At 44.0% G+C, this 7,930-nt stretch overlaps 1 non-coding gene across 1 annotated transcript; it reads right to left on the bottom strand.

Moving 5' to 3' along the window:
- Nucleotides 1–448: 448 nt before the first annotated feature.
- On the bottom strand, nucleotides 449–555 carry LOC116460594 (U6 spliceosomal RNA). The gene has a single exon (XR_004245880.1). It is a non-coding gene; the product is annotated as a U6 spliceosomal RNA (small nuclear RNA).
- Nucleotides 556–7,930: the final 7,375 nt, after the last annotated feature.

The raw sequence follows: 7,930 nt of genomic DNA, 5'->3' as shown, positions 1-7,930 counted from the left end.
AAATGCAATTACATCTGTGACCAATTTGCACAGCTGGGAGCTCAGCCTCCTGACAGAAACATTTATTTGAGATTCAAGTCTCTAGGGAGCTGGGTCACCAGACAGGAAGTAAGGTCCAGCAAGCATGTGTTGTCTACTATGTGAATGCTTGTTAGGCTGGGCCAGGAGAACAAAACAAAACAACACAAAATGTCAACTTAAGCTTTTAGAAGCAAAAATCAGCCTTTTCTGTCTACAAACCAGGTTTCTCAGGGCATAGAAGAAAATAAGAATATCCAAATAAGACAGTTGCCATTGACCCCAGTACAAACATAGCATGCACATGGGACATGGAACTCGTGGAAGGGGCAGCTGCCTGGAAGTCAAAGTCCTGGTTTCCAGTTTTTTACCACTGTGGTTTTACCACTGTGAGCTGTGGTATCCTGGGCAAGTCACTTTGCTCAGGCTTTTTTGTTTGTTTGGTTTTAAGAATTTTTGTGTCGTTCTTGCTCAGAGGCCATGGTAGTCTCCTCTGTATCACTCCAATTTTAGTATGTGTGTGCTGCTGAAGCAAGCGCTTTTTGCTTGCTTGCTTGCTTGCTTTTTTTTTTTATTTGAGACAGGGTCTCACTCTGTCACCCAAGCTGGAGCACAGTGATGCAATCACGGCTCACTGCAGCTTTGACCTCCCGGGCTCATGCAATCCTTCCATCAGCCTCCCCAGTAGCTGGAACTACAGGCCTTTTCCGGAGCTGGAAGATAAAGAAAACCAACACGAAAGCATTGAATAGACAAATCCAGAGCCCGGCCTAATGACTCTATTTAGTGTTTACCCATAGGACAATGTCTCTGGATTTTATTTATTTATTTTTGTCTCCCAATGGCTTTATTGAGACATAATTCACATATCATAAAATTCACCAATTTAGAATGTACAAGTCAGTGGCTTTTAGTATATTCATAGAGTTGTGCAGCCATCATCACACCAATTTTAAAACATTGTTATAACCCAGAAAAGAAACCTGCCACACTCCTTATTTATTAGCCATCACTCCTCAGGGCCTTCCCTGATTCCTTCCAGCCTTAGGCAACCAATGATCTACTCTCTGTTTCTACAGATTTGCCTATTCTGGACATTTCTTATAAATGGAATAATACAATATGTTGTCTTTAGTGATTGGCTTGCTTCACTTAGTGACTGATTTCCTTCACTTAGCATAATCTTTTCAAAGTTCATCCATACCGTAGCATGTATCAGTACTTCATTTCTTTTTACTTCCAAAAAGTATACAATTATAAGGAAATACCATACTGTGTTTATTCATTTGTCCATTGATGGACATTTGGGCCGTTTCTACCTTTTAGCTCTTACGAACAATATTCTGTGAACACTGGTGGACAAGTTTATGTGTGAACATATGTTTTCATTCCTTTTGGGTATATACCTAAGAATAGAGTTGCTGGCTCCTACAGTAGCTTTGTGTTTAACCTTTCGTGTAACTGCCAGACTGCTTTCCAAGGCAGCTGCACCACTTTATTTTATTTTAAGAAATATTTTTATTTTAGATTCAGGGAGTACATGTACAGGTTTGTTACATATATATATTGCATGATGCTGATTTGGGTTTCTACTGAACCCATCGCCTAAATACTGAACATAGTACCTAACAGGTAGTTTTTCAACCCTTGCCTCCCATCCTCATTCACCACTTTGGAGTTCCCAGTGCCTATTGTTCCCATCTTTATGTCCATGTGTACCCAATGTTTAGCTCTGACTTATAAGTAAGAACATGTAGTATTTTGTTTTCTGTTTCTGTGTTTAATTCACTTAGAATAACAGCCTCCAGCTGCATCCATATTGCTGCAAAGGACATGATCTCATTCTTTTTTATGGCTATATAGTATTCCACGGAGGTGCACAATCAATTATGCATTCCAATGAGCAGTGTATGAGAGTTCTAATTTGGTCACTTCCTTGTCAATACTTGTTATTTTCTGTTTTATAAAAATTTTAGCCATCCTAATGGGTGTGAGATGACATTTAATTACGGTTTTGACTTGCATTCCCTGATGACTAATGGTGTTGAGCATCTTTTCATGCACTTATTGGCCATGCATTTATCTTCCTTAGAGAAATATCTATTTAGATTTTTGCCCATTTTTTAGTTATTTGGTGTTTTGGTGTTGAGCTGTGATACGTGTAATATTATTTGCACATTTTTTCTCTTATTCATTGTAGGCTTGTCTCTTCATTTTCTTGATGGTGTTTTTGGAAGGACAAAAGTTTTTCAGCTGAATTGTGTGCAATTAATCTATTTTTTTCTTTAATTGCTAATGCTTTTGGTGTCATATCCAAGAAACCATTGTCAAATCCAAGGTCATGAAAATTTACACCCCTGTTTTCTTCTAAGAGTTTTATTGGATTAACTCTTACGTTTTGGTCTTTTCTCTATTCTGAATTTGTACACAGTGTGAGACGGGTCCAACTTCATTTTTTTTTTTTTTACATGTGTATATCCAGTTGTCCCAGGATCATTTGTTGAAAAGACTATTCTTTCCCCACTGAATGGTCTTGACTCCCTTGTTGAAAGTCAATTAACTGTAAATGTGCAAGTTTGTTTCTGGACTCTCAATTCTACTACACTGATCTATACGTCTACCCTATGCCAGGACCACACTATTTTGATTACTATGGCTTTGTACACATGTTGAAGTTGGGAAGTGTGACTCCTCCAATTTTGTTCTTTGTTGAAGATTATTTTGTTTTTTCTGGGTTTCTTCAATTTTGATATAAATTTTACAATTAACTTGTCAATTTCTGCAAAGAAATCAGCTGGGATTTTGATAAGAATTGCATTGAATCTATTGAATAACTTGAGGGTATATTGCCATTTTAACAACAATAAGTCTTTTTTTTTTTTTTTTTTGATTCAGAGTCTTGCTCTGTCATCCAGGCTGGAGTGCAGTGGCACAATCTTGGCTCACAGCAACCTCAGCCTCCTGGGTTCAAGCGATTCTCCTGCCTCAGCCTCCTGAGTAGCTGGGATTACAGGCACCCGCCACCACACCCAGCTAATTTTTTGTATTTTTAGTAGAGATGGGGTTTTACCATGTTGGCCAGCGTGGTCTCGAACTCCTGACCTCAGGTGATCCACCCGCCTCGGCCTCCCAGAGTCTTGGGATTACAGGCATGAGCACTGAGCCTGTGTATCGATCTCTTATCCTAAAACCTTGCTTAAAAATTTATTCATTTGAGCAGTTTTTTAAATGAATTCCTTAAGTTTTATTTTTTCTTGTTAATTTTTTCTTTTTAAAATGAGATGAGGTCTTGTTATGTTGCCCAGGCTGGTCTTGAACTCCTGAGCTCAAGCGATCCATCGGCCTTGGTGCTGGGATTATAGGAGTGACCCACCTCACCCGGCCCCCTTAGGGTTTTTTAATATCCAAGATTACGTCATCTGAAAGTAGAGATAGTTTAACTTCTTCCTTTCCAATATAGATTCCTTTTTATTTCATTCTTGCCTAATTGCCCTGGGGAAGGCCTAGATTTGTATCTCAGCTGTCTATGGAACTGAATATCTGTTATCAGCCCTCACTGAAGTTTGAATTAGGTGCTTCAGCTCCTTTAACCAGGCAGTTAATGTTTAACATTCACCCTCCAGTGTACATCGAGGGAAACATACTACCCAGTGTGTATTTCCATAGAGCAATACAGCTCTTAGGCACTGGGGACGAATCAGGAGTGTGCTTGGGTAGGTCACAGCACTGTTTCCAGATAGAGCGTTAGGATGGCAGGAAAGGATGAGAAGCAGCAGAGGTTTAGACAAGGAATCTTTTCTGCCAGAGTTAATGCCTTTCAGGGCCTCTGCCACAGATAAGGATGAAAGAGTTCAACAAGGAAGATGGAGAATCACGTGCAGACAGAACTGCAGCTGTGACCTGGACAAACCACCCAGCTCCCTCCACCCTCCACACTGCCCACTGCAGAGTGAGATGGAAAAGAAGAGAAAGTCAGGGCCGGGTGCCGTGGCTCATGCCTATAATCCCAGCACTTTGGGAGGCCGAGGCAGGCGGATCACGAAGTCAGGAGTTTGAGACCAGCCTGACTAATATGGTGAAACCACGTCTCTAATACAAATACAAAAAGTTAGCTGGGCGTGGTGGTGCGTGCCTGTAATCCCAGCTACTTGGGAGGCTGAGGCAGGATAATTGCCTGAACCCGGAGGTGGGGGTTGCAGTGAGGCGAGATGGCACCACTGCACTCCAGCCTGGGCTACAGAGCAAGACTCTGTCTCACAAAAAAAAAAAAAAAAAAAAGAGAGAAGAGAAAGTCGGCCAGTTTTTCAGTCTACCAATGAAGTAAGCTGTTTTATTTTCAGACTTGGAGTGAGCAAATTCTGTAAGCACCCTAATTAATGAGGAAAGCTCCAAGTCAGGCATCTTTTCTTGGTGCTTTCAAGCACTCTGTGCCTGTAGCCCTTCTCTGACCAGCCTGGATAGGCAAGACATCCAACGTGATTTCTGAGTTTGTACATATTTGTGGTGGCTATTTGCTGTGAGGTGGAAACAGATCCTGCTCCCGCTTTGGGAGCAACGTCAAGACACCCATGACTTCAGAAACAAGATGAAATAAATATCTTGGTTCATGGGCAAACTGCGCAGAGCAGGCTTTGTGTGGGAGCCCTCAAAGGTGGAAGAGCTATTCAAAGGTTGCCAGAGCCTGAGAATAAACTGGCCCTGATGAGACTTATGGACACGATCCAGTTCCGAGCAAAATCTGTGCCCAACCTCCCTGAAGTGCACCATTGAGAAAACGGCTTGAAAATAGATTGAATGACATGAGGAGCAACATTGGCAGAATGGCTTTAATGAGCCAAAAAATGTGGTTTCAAATGCCCCTGTCTCCGAGTGCCACTGCCTGCCTTTGCCAGCAGATATAAAATCTGTTCACTGAAGCAAACTTAGAGACATGAAGCGCAGCTTATGCAAATTCCAGGTCAGCATGTCGCATTCGCATTCAAGTCCAGAAAATTCACTCCACGTGAGGAAAGATAAGTCCGAGCTGAAGGGGAATTGTTTGTGGTCTTGAATGCAGGGAAGGATTGGGGGCGTTGCCGGCAGAAGGAAAACTCTTGCATATCCAGCGGGGAGAGTTTATGGCTGGGCCTGCTGTTGACTCCCAGGGAGGGGGGCGTTGTTTACTGTACAGTCTGGGCCTAATTATTCAGGGGCCGATTATCCAATTCATGGATTCACTGGCCTAGTGCCTCTCCTCTTTTTAAAGATTTCCAGACTTTTGGTGATGTTACTGCTCAGCTGATGCCAAATGGTTGAAAGAAAGAATGAAAAGAGGATAAAAATAATCTTGCCCCATGTTAGCAATTCCTGTAAACTAGCTGATCAGGGAAAAGGAGCAAACTGCTTGGTTAAAATAGAATCTAGGAATTGTTGGGGATAAGGGGTTTCTTTCTTGGTACTCTATACACGGTGTCCTGGGCCCCTATTGCCACAGGGACTACCATGGCAGATTTGCTGGTGACGGCTCCATAAGGCAATGCTCACTAAGTGCAGACAGTGCAGCAGAGCAGCCAGCTGGGCTCACAGTGAGGCTGCTGACTGCACAGAGTCAAGCATAGGAGCGGACTCCGAAGAAACCTCTGGGCTCTGAGTAGGCTTGGCCTATAGCTGCTTGTGTGTTGTGCAAAAGGATACAAGCTCCATCCAGCTCCTAGACCACCAAAACTCATCACACACTTTTCAGTGATGATTTGAGGGGGTCGGTAATAAATGCCCAGAGGAAAGAAGCCAAAATACAGAGCTGTGAGAACACTTGGTGAAGCCAGACCTCAAGGATCCATGAAAATGGGAAATGAACATATTACGGCACGAAAAGGTGTATTAAGCTTTGGGGAGGAAAGTGAGGTGACCTCTTAGAAAGTTAGTGGCAGGAGGATCTTGTGACTTAAAAAAATGTTCCTTTAATGAACATTCCTCCAAATGAATTCGTTCGTATTAATATATTGAAGGCTTAGGACTGATTAATATCATTACTTTGAAGTATAATCTCTTCATTAACTTCTCTCACTTTCCATTATTGGTGAACATTTAATTTTTAACTCTAGAATGCACGTAATGATTGTGCAGTAATACTTTAAATTTGAAATTAGCATTTTTAACTAGCTTGAACTGAGCTTTCCAAAAATAAGCCTTCCCTACCCCATTGTACTTGTTCTTTCCTCTAAAACCACCACTTAATTCAAAATCAAGGAGTTTCTTATTGCAATTGAAACAACAGGAATTATATTTCAGTCTTAAGTCTTCAACCTTGCTCTTGGTATTTTTTCCTTGCTATTAAATTTACAAAAGTTCAAGGCTTTTGGTTTAAATATCCAGTTGAGTTTGACAGAAACACTCGCCAAAGACAAGGCATGATCTAAATTAGGACTGGTCCTAAAAGCCTTCTCCACCCCAAACTTTTAGGATGCTGCAGAAAAACAAACGAACAAACACATACACACCTAGTTTGACCACAATAATAGTTTTTAAATTTATTTGGTACTAAATGACTTGTAGAATCTAACAAAACGTATGAAACTTCTTCCCAGAAAAATGTATACAAACACACCAGCACAGATTCCCTAAAGCCATCCTACCCTGATTATTGTCCCTTAAAGCAAAAACTGATCTGGCCTGGTGCAGTGGCTCATGCTTATAATCCCGGCACTTTGAGAGGCTGAGGAAGGTGGATCGCTTGAGCTCAGTTCAAGACCAGCTTGGGCAACATGGAAAAACCCCGTCTTTATAAAACATGCAAAAATTAGACTGGTGTGGCGGCATGCGCTTGCAGTCCCAGCTACTTGGGAGGCTGAGATGGGAGAACGGCTTGACCCCAGAAGGCAGAGGTTGTAGTGAGCTCAGATGGTACTGAGAGGTGACAACAAGCTGGCAGCCCTCACTCGCTCTTGGCGCCTCCTCGGCCTCGGCGCCCACTCTGGCCGCGCTTGAGGAGCCGTTCAGCCCGCCGTCGCGCTGTAGGAACCCCTTCCTGGGATGGCCGAGGCCAGAGCCGGCTCTCTCAGCCTGTGGGTTGGTATGGGGAGAAAGGCAAGAGCGGGAACCGGGGCTGCGCACGGCGCTTGCGGGCCAGCTACAGTTCCGGGTGGGTGTGGGCTTGGCGGGCTCGCACTGGGAGCGGCCGGCCCGCCCCGCCAGCCCCGAGCAGTGAGGGGCTTATCACCCGGGCCAGCAGCTGCGGAGTGTGCCGGGTTCCCAAGCAGTGCTGGCCCACCGGCTCTGCACTCGATTTCTCGCCGGGACTTAGCTGCCTCCCCGTGAGACAAGGTTCCGGCCTTGCACCCCGCCATACCTGTCTCTGACTCCCCCCCTTGGGCTCCTGCGCGGCCTGAACCTCCCCGACGAGCGCCGCCACCTGCTCCATGACGCCCGGTACCATCGACCGCCCAAGAGCTGAGATGCGCAGGCCCACGGCGCGAGACTGGCAGGTAGCTCCACCGGGAATCCCGGTGGGAAATCCACTGGGTGAAGCCAACTGGGCTGTTGAGTCTGGTGGAGACTTGGAGAACCTTTATGTCTACTTAAGGGATCATAAATACACCAATCAGCACTCTGTATCTAGCTCAAGGTTTGTAAACACACCAATCAGCACCCTGTGTCTAGCTCAGGGTTTATGGATGCACCAATTGGCACTCTGTATCTAATTAAACTGGCAGAGACTTGGAGAATCTTTATGTCTAGCTAAGAGATTGTGAATACACCAATCAGTACCCTGTATCTAGCTAATCTAGTGGGGATGTGGAGAACTTTTGTGTCTAGATCAGGGATTGTAAACTCACCAATCAGCACCCTGTTAAAACGGGCCAATCAGCTCTCTGAAAAACAGACCAATCGGCTCTCTGTAAAGTGGACCAATCAGCAGGATGTGGGTGAGGCC

This window comes from Hylobates moloch, unplaced genomic scaffold (assembly GCF_009828535.3).
Source record: "Hylobates moloch isolate HMO894 unplaced genomic scaffold, HMol_V3 SCAFFOLD_20, whole genome shotgun sequence".
Taxonomy (NCBI): Eukaryota; Metazoa; Chordata; class Mammalia; order Primates; family Hylobatidae; genus Hylobates; species Hylobates moloch.
This window is presented reverse-complemented; position numbering and strand designations above follow the sequence as displayed.